Source organism: Zea mays, chromosome 3 (assembly GCF_902167145.1).
Source record: "Zea mays cultivar B73 chromosome 3, Zm-B73-REFERENCE-NAM-5.0, whole genome shotgun sequence".
In the NCBI taxonomy this organism is placed as follows: Eukaryota; Viridiplantae; Streptophyta; class Magnoliopsida; order Poales; family Poaceae; genus Zea; species Zea mays.
The window spans coordinates 37,069,147-37,078,356 of NC_050098.1; positions in this window are offsets into that span (position 1 = coordinate 37,069,147).

Consider the following 9,210-nt stretch of genomic DNA (forward strand, 5'->3'; position numbering starts at 1 on the left):
CAATTTCTTAGGAGGGGCATTAAGTTTGACATTGTCCCCCTTTTGGAAGCCAATGCCATCCTTAATGCCAGGGCGTCTCCCACTATAAAGCATACTACGAGCAAATTTAAAATTTTCATTTTCAAGTTCATGCTCGGCAATTTTAGCATCTAATTTTGCTATATGATCATTTTGTTGTTTAATTAATACCATATGATCATGAATAGCATCAATATCAACATCTCTACATCTAGTGCAAATAGAAGTATGTTCAACGGTAGATGTAGAGGGTTTGCAAGATTTTAATTCTACAACCTTAGCATGTAATATATCATTTTTACTTCTAAGGTCGGAAATGGTAGCATTGCAAACATCAAAATCTTTAGCCTTAGCAAGCAATTTTTTATTTTCATCTCTAAGGCTAGCAAGAGAAATGTTCAATTCTTCAATCTTAGCAAGCAAATCATCATTATCATTTCTAAGATTGGGAATTGAAACATTATAAGCAATGGAATCAACCTTAGCTAACAAATTAGCATTCTCATTTCTAAGGTTGTCTATAGTCTCATGGCAAGTGCTTAGTTCACTAGATAATTTTTCACATTTTTCAACTTCTAGAGAATAAGCATTTTTAACTTTAACATGCTTTTTGTTTTCCTTGATTAGGAAGTCTTCTTGGGAGTCCAAGAGGTCATCCTTCTCATGGATGGCACTAATTAATTCATTTAATTTCTCTTTTTGTTGTATGTTTAAGTTGGCAAAAAGGGTACGCAAATTATCTTCCTCATCACTAGCATTATCATCACTAGAGGACTCATATCTAGTGGAGGATTTGGATTTAACCTTCTTCTTTTTGCCGTCCTTTGCCATGAGGCACTTGTGGCCGATGTTGGGGAAGAGAAGTCCCTTGGTGACGACGATGTTGGCGGCGTCCTCGTCGTCGGAGGAGTCGCTAGAGCTTTCGTCGGAGTCCCACTCGCGACAAACATGGGCATCGCTGCCCTTCTTCTTGTAGTACCTCTTCTTCTCCTTTCTTCTCCCCTTCTTGTCGTCACCCCTGTCACTGTCACTAGAAATAGGACATTTTGCTATAAAGTGACCGGGCTTACCACACTTGTAGCAAACCTTCTTGAAGCGGGGCTTGTAATCTTTCCCCTCCTTTGCTTGAGGATTTGGCGGAAGCTCTTGATGACGAGCGCCATTTCCTCATTGTCGAGCTTGGAGGCGTCGATGGGTGTTCTACTCGGTGTAGACTCCTCCTTCTTTTCTTCCGTCGCCTTGAATGCGACGGGTTGAGCTTCAGACGTGGAGGGGTCGTCAAGCTCGTTGATCTTCCTTGATCCCTTGATCATGAATTCAAAGCTCACAAAATTCCCAATTACTTCCTCGGGAGTCATTAGTGTATATCTAGGATTACCACGAATTAATTGAACTTGAGTAGGGGTTAAGGAAAATAAGTGATCTTAAAATAACCTTAACCACCTCGTGGTCATCCCATTTCTTGCTCCCGAGGTTGCGCACTTGATTCACCAAGGTTTTGAGCCGGTTGTACATGTCTTGTGGCTCCTCCCCTTGGCGTAGACGGAAGCGACCGAGCTCCCCCTCGATCGTTTCCCGCTTGGTGATCTTGGTGAGTTCATCACCCTCGTGCGCGGTCTTGAGCATGTCCCAAACTTCCTTGGCGCTCTTGAATCCTTGCACCTTGTTGTACTCCTCCCTACTTAGAGAGGCGAGGAGTATAGTTGTTGCTTGGGAGTTGAAGTGCTCGATTTGAGCCGCCTCGTCCTCATCATAATCCTCATCCCCTACGGATGGTACCTGTACACCAAACTCAACGACATTCCATATACTTTTGTGGAGTGAGGTTAGATGAAATCGCATTAAATCACTCCACCTTGCATAATCTTCACCATCAAAAGTTGGTGGTTTTCCTAATGGGACGGAAAGTAAAGGTGTATGTTTAGGAATGCGAGGATAGCGTAGGGGGATCTTACTAAACTTCTTGCGCTCATGGCGCTTAGAAGTTACGGAGGGCGCGTCGGAGCCGGAGGTGGAAGGTGATGAAGTGTCAGTCTCGTAGTAGACCACCTTCCTCATCTTCTTTATCTTGTCGCCACTCCGATGCGACTTGTGGGAAGAAGCTTTCTTCTCCTTCCCCTTTCCCTTTTTGTGGGACTCTTCCGATGAAGCCTTCCCGTGGCTTGTAGTGGGCTTTTCGCCGGTCTCCATCTCCTTCTTTGCGTGATCTCCCGACATCACTTCGAGCGGTTAGGCTCTAATGAAGCACCGGGCTCTGATACCAATTGAAAGTCGCCTAGAGGGGGGTGAATAGGGCGAAACTGAAATTTACAAAATTAATCACAACTACGAGCCGTGTTAGCGTTAGAAATATAATCAAGTCCGAGTGAGGGCGTAAAAACAAATCGCAAGCGAATAAGGAAGTGAGACACAAGGATTTGTTTTACCGAGGTTCGGTTCTCGCAAACCTACTCCTCGTTGAGGAGGCCACAATGGCCGGGTCTTTTTCAACCCCTTCCCTCTCTCAAACAGTCCCTCGGACCGAGTGAGCTTTCTCTTCTCAAATCAACCGGGAACAAAACTTCCCCGCAAGGACCACCACACAATTGGTGTCTGTTGCCTCGGTTACAAAAGAGTATTGATCACAAGAAAGAATGAGAAAGAAGAAAGCTATCCAAGTGCAAGAGCTCAAAAGAACACGACAAATCACTCTCACTAGTCACTAAAGCTTTTGTGGAAATGGGAGAGGATTTGATCACTTGGGTGTGTCTTGTATTGAATGCCTAGCTCTTGTAAGTGGTTGGAAGTGTGAAAACTTGGATGTCTTGAATGTGGGGTGGTTGGGGGTATTTATAACCCCAACCACCAAACTAGCCGTTTGGTGGAGGCTGTCTGTCGCATGGTGCACCGGACAGTCCGGTGCACACCGGACAGTGTCCGGTGTGCCAGCCACGTCACCAGGCCGTTGGGTTCCGATCGTTGGAGCTCTGACTGCTGGGCCCGCCCGGATGTCCGGTGGCACACCGGACATGCACTGTAGAGTGTCCAATGCGCCACTTCGCGCGTGCCTGACTTCTGCGCGCTCTGGCGCGCATTTAATGCCTCTGCAGGTGACCATTGGCGCGAAGTAGCCGTTGCCCCGCTGGCTCACCGGACAGTCCGGTGTACACCGGACATGTCCGGTGAATTATAGCGGAGCGAATTCCCGAAGCTGGTGAGTTCCAGAGGCGCTCTTCCTTGGAGCACCGGACACTGTCCGGTGGCACACCGGACAGTCCGGTGAATTATAGCGGAGCGGCTCTGGATTTTCCCGAAGGTGAAGAGTTTGGCTTGAAGTCCCCTGGTGCACCAGACACTGTCCGGTGGTGCACCGGACACTGTCCAGTGGCACACCGGACAGTCCGGTGCGCCAGACCAGGGCACACTTCGGTTATCCTTTGCTCTCTTTGTTGAACCCAATTCTTGGTCTTTTTATTGGCTAAGTGTTAACCTTTGGCACCTGTATAACTTATACACTAGAGCAAAACTAGTTAGTCCACTTATTTGTGTTGGGCAATTCAACCACCAAAATCAATTAGGAAATAGGTGTAAGCCTAATTCCCTTTCAACAGTGCATGTCCGGTGCGGCACCGGACTGTCCGGTTCCCCTAAGAAGTCAAAGCTCCAACGGTCGAAACCGTCAGAACCCTAACAGTTGGGTGACATAGCTGGAGCACCGGACTGTCCGGTGCGCCCATCGACAGACAGCCTCCCCAACAGCTATGTGGTGGTTGTGGGCTATAAATACCGCCAACCACCACCAATCCAAGCATTCACTACTCCTCATTCAATACAAGAGCAAAGTGCAACACTCCAAGACACAAATCAAAGCCACCGATCCAATCAAAGTCCCCAATTCAATTCTAGTGTTCTAGGACTTGTGAGAGGATCTCTTGTGTTTCTTGTTGCTCTTGTTTGCTTGGCTTGGCTTTCTTTTATTTCTCACTTCTTACTCTCAAGTGCTTTGTAAGCGAGGCAAGAGACACCAATTGTGTGGTGATCCTTGCGGGGTCTAAGTGATCTGTGAGATTAAAGAAGAAGCCTCACTCGGTCTAAGTGACCATTTGAGAGAGGGAAAGGGTTGAAAGAGACCCGGTCTTTGTGACCACCTCAACGGGGACTAGGTTCTTTGGAACCGAACCTCAGTAAAACAAATCATCGTGTTGTTCGCTCTATTTTCTTGGTTGATTTGTTTTCCCCTCTCTCTCGGACTTAACTTTTATTCTAACGCTAACCCCGGCTTGTAGTGTGTTTAAAGTTGTAAATTTCAGTTTCCGCCTATCCACCCCCCCTCTAGGCGACTTTCACTGGGGATGACGAGGAGCTGACCCCGCCCGCGGTCTACATCTTTAGCTTCGTGCCATTCCACGAGCGTGGGTTCAGGATGATGGCAAGCCGCTTTATGCGAGCGCTCTCGCACTACTATGGGGTGGAACTTCATAACTTCAACTCGAACTCCATCGCTCAGGCGGCAATCTTCGCAGCGGTCTACGAGGGGTACCTCAGGATCAACCCTCACTGGGATCTCTAGCTTCATCTCTTCCGTGCAGAGTCGTTTTCTCTGTCGATGGAGATGAAGAAGGTCCGCACTGCGGTGAGGGGCGGTGGTTGTATTCTCCAGGTAAGTTTGGATCGGGCGCAGTTGTACATCCCTGCCTCCCTCACATCTTCAAACAAGGGGTGGCAGAACCGTTGGTTCTACCTCCACAACGATGATGGGAGGCTGCCCTCATACACCAAGCGAGTCATGACCGCTGCGAGGGAGAACTGGCAATGGGCGCTCTTGAAAGGAAAATGTCCCATTGGGCCATTTTCTAATTTGTTTTGGTGGTTAAATTTTCAACATATTGTCTTGGACTGACATCTTGATGTATGAGCATAGGCACATGTATTTGAAAGGCAAATAAACATGAGAAAAGTGTATATTTGTATATATTGCAAATCCTATCTATGGAAGGAACAAAGGTATGATTCTAGCACTTAGTAAATTGTTTGAGTTACTAACTATGTGTTATCTAAGTGCTAGGAAACTTCTCAAGTCGAACCATTTTTGGTGAAATGGTGTTTGGCTAAGTGTGGCCAAACTTGTACCAGTATAGGAGCACCAGACTATCCGGTGTGCATGGACAGCGTCTGGTGCCCAGGTTGGTCAGCCAGCGAACAGGGCGCTCTCGAGAATTCGCCAGAACGTCGTGACTATAATTCACATGATTGTTTGGTGTGCCAGCCGCGCGTCTGGCCAACGGTCGGCCGCGCAATCAACGTCGACCACGTCAGTCGGGCCAACAACCACAAGGTCGCACCGGACTGTCTGGTGTACACCGAACTGTCCGGTGTGCCAAGTGATCAACGGTCGGCTTCGCTAGGGAAGGAAAGCAACCGTCTACTGTGCAGTGTCCGGTGTGCACCGGACAATCCGGTGCACCCACGGACAGAAGGCAACCAGGACCTTCCAAATGGAGTTCCATGCGGCTCCTAGGTTCATTGGGGCTATAGAAGGACCCCCTAGGCGCCAAGGAGCAAAAACAAGCACACTTTGAGCAATCTACAACTCATAGACTCTGCGACCACGTTGTCGATTCATTAGATAGAGATTTGAGCGCGTTCTTGAGTTGTGACTCTGCCGTTTTGATTCTTGCGCTCTCTTCTTGGCTTGTGTGTGTTGTTGTTGCTGCGATTGTGTTCTTGTGTGTGTTTCTATCCCCCTTACTCCGGTTTTGATTGTAAACATTTGTGTAAGGCGTGAGAGACTCCAATTTGTGGAGATTCCTCACAACCGGTAATTGATATAAGGAAGACAACTGTGGTACTCAACTTTGATCTTTGGATCACTTGAGAGGGGCTGAGTGCAACCCTTGACCGAAGGAGGTCACCACAACGTGGAGTAGGAATTGTCCGAACCACGGGATAAAATCATCGTTTCTCTTGTCCTTTTACCTTATTACGATTATCGTCTTCTTAAGTTCTCATATTCATTTGTATTATTTCTCCTAAGTTTGATACACATTTCAAAGGAGCAATCAAGTGAAGAGTTCTCATCTCTCCATCTCTACTCATACCAACTTGGTTTTAGCTTTCACTAACACTCATTATAAACCAAGTTTGTGTTGTTTAGAGTTGATTTTTGTAGAATCGCCTATTCACCCACCCCTCTAGGTGCTCTCAATTGGTATCAAAGTCAGGTTCTCTTCATCAAGGGACTAACCGCCTGAAGAGATGGATCCTAATAGCAAGGGGATTGTGATCAACGATAAGAAGGATACCCTCAACAATAACGAGCCAAAAGGAGATAAGCCCAACGACTCAGGCTCGAACAATAAGGGGAAGGACGGGAAGAAGAAGTGAGAGCACCTAGAGGTGGGGGTGAATAGGTGATCCTGTAAAAACTTAAAACTTAATGCCACACAACTTGATTAGGAGTTAGCACAATAAAGTCAAGTGGCTAGAGAGGAGTTCTTGCAAGACACGATAACCACAAGAAGATCAACACAGATAGGCACAGTGGTTTATCCCGTGGTTCGGCCAAGTCCAACACTTGCCTACTCCACATTGTGGCGTCCCAACGGACGAGGGTTGCAATCAACCCCTCTCAAGCGGTCCAAAGACCCACTTGAATACCATGGTGTTTTGCTTTACTTTACTATATCCCGCTTGCGAGGAATCTCCACAACTTGGAGCTTCTCGGCCTTACACTTTGATGTTCACAAAGAAGCACAGAAGTAAAGCTGGGATGAGCAACACACACAAGACACAAAATCAAAGCACAAACCGCACACAAGTCACAACTCGAACTCACAAGACAACCCAAAGAGATCTCTACTCAAATGGAGCTCTAGTTGCTATCACAAAGAATCGAATGCGCGGAATTGGAGTCTTGGTGCTTAGGAATGCTTAGAGAATACTTGGTGTCATCCTCCATGCGCCTAGGGGACCCTTTTATAGCCCCAAGGCAACTAGGAGCCGTTGAGAGCATTCTAGGAAGGCAATTTTTGCCTTCTGTCGCCTGGCGCACCGGACACTGTCCGGTGCGGATTTCTTTCCTTCTTTGGCGAAGCCGACCGTTGGAGATTCAGAGCCGTTGGCGCACCGGACATTGTCCGGTGCACACCGGACAGTCCGGTGCCCCCTTCTGACCGTTGGCTCTGCCACGCATCGCGCGCGGATTACGCGGCCGACCGTTGGCCCGGCCGACTGTTGGCTCACCAGACAGTCCGGTGATTTATAGTCGTACGCCGCCGACGAAACCCGAGAGCAGCCAGTTCGCCAGAGCCAGCCTGGTGCACCGGACACTGTCCGGTGCACCACCGGACAGTCCGGTGCATCCAGATTGCGCAGAGTCTTGGCTGCTCAGCCAAGTCTTTTCCAAATTGGTCTTTTCCTGTTTCTAGCACTTAGACACAATACATTAGTCTCCAAAACAATGTACTAAGTCTTAGAAACATACCTTTACTCTTGATTTGCACTTTGTCCATCACTTGGCATAATTTAACACTTAAGCACTTGTGTTGGTCACTTAATCACCAAAATACTTAGAAATGGCCCAAGGGCACATTTCCCTTCCAATCTCCCCCTTTTTGGTGATTAATGCCAACACAACTAAAAGCAACTAAAGAAGTGCAACATCAATGCAAATGAAAACTCAAATTTGTTTTGATTCAAATTTGGTATATTTGGATCATTCTTTGCCACCACTTGGTTTGTTTTTGCAAATTAAACTCAATTTCCTATCTCTAAGTCAAATACACTTGTTGATGCATAGAGAAAGATATTCCAAGAGAAATTGATCAAAGATTTCAAAAACTCCCCCTTTTCCCCATAATCAACCATTCTCCCCACAAGATGCCAACTTTTGACAAAAGAGACAATAAGAGATTTTTGACAAACCAAAAGCTCTATTCTACTATTTTCAAAATTCTCAAGTGGTAGCTGATCCATTTATTGCTTTGGCCTTATTTTCTCCCCCTTTGGCATCAAGCACCAAAACGGGATCAATCTTGGCCCTTGAACCCCATTGCCTCACCAAAATCTTCAATTAAGAGTAAAAAGGCAATAAGAGCACGGAGATGAACTTGGAATAAGTTACCCTCTCATCGGAGTGCAGTGGAAGTCTTGCATGGTCCAAGTCCATCATTTCCCTTTCAAACCTCCTTTGAGACTAGATTAAGAAAACTCAAGCACATGGTTAGTCTCAAAGGGTCAAGTTGTAGCACAGCTCCCCCTAAATAAGTGCATCACTTGCAAATGGACTTGTGAGGTCCGGGGAGTCCTTGTACAACTTGAGCACCATTGGTAAACAACAAAATGCATAAGGAACACGATCAAGGCATAAAACACATGTATGCTATAAATCAATCCAAGTTCCACGAATCTAAGACATTTAGCTCACTACGCAGCCTGCAAAAGGTCGACTCATCTAGAGGCTTGGTAAAGATATCGGCTAGCTGGTTCTCGGTGCTAACATAAAACACTTTGATATCTCCCTTTTGCTGGTGGTCTCTCAAAAAGTGATGCCGGATGTCAATGTGCTTTGTGCGGCTGTGCTCAACGGGGTTGTCCGCCATGCAGATAGCACTCTCATTATCACATAGGAGTGGGACTTTGCTCAGATTGTAGCTAAAGTCCCAGAGGGTTTACCTCATCCAAAGTAGTTGCGCACAACACTGTCCTGCGACAACGTACTCGGCCTCAGCGGTGGATAGGGCAACGGAAGTTTGTTTCTTAGAACTCCATGACACCAGGGACCTTCCTAAGAATTGGCACGTCTCCAATGTACTCTTCCTATCGACCTTACATCCAGCATAATCGGAGTCTAAATATCCAATTAAGTCAAAGGTAGACCCCTTTGGATACCATATCCCGAAGCAAGGCGTAGCGACTAAATATCTAAGAATTCGCTTCACGGCTACTAAGTGACACTCCCTTGGATTGGATTGAAATCTAGCACACATGCATACGCTAAGAATAATATCCGGTCTACTAGCACATAAATAAAGTAAAGACCCTATCATAGACCGGTATGCCTTTTGATCAACGGACTTACCTCCTTTGTTGAGGTCGACATGTCCGTCGGTTCCCATCGGAGTCTTTGCGGGCTTGGCGTCCTTCATCCCAAACTGCTTTAGCAAGTCTTGCGTGTACTTCGTTTGGGAGATGAAGGTGCCGTCCTTGAGTTGC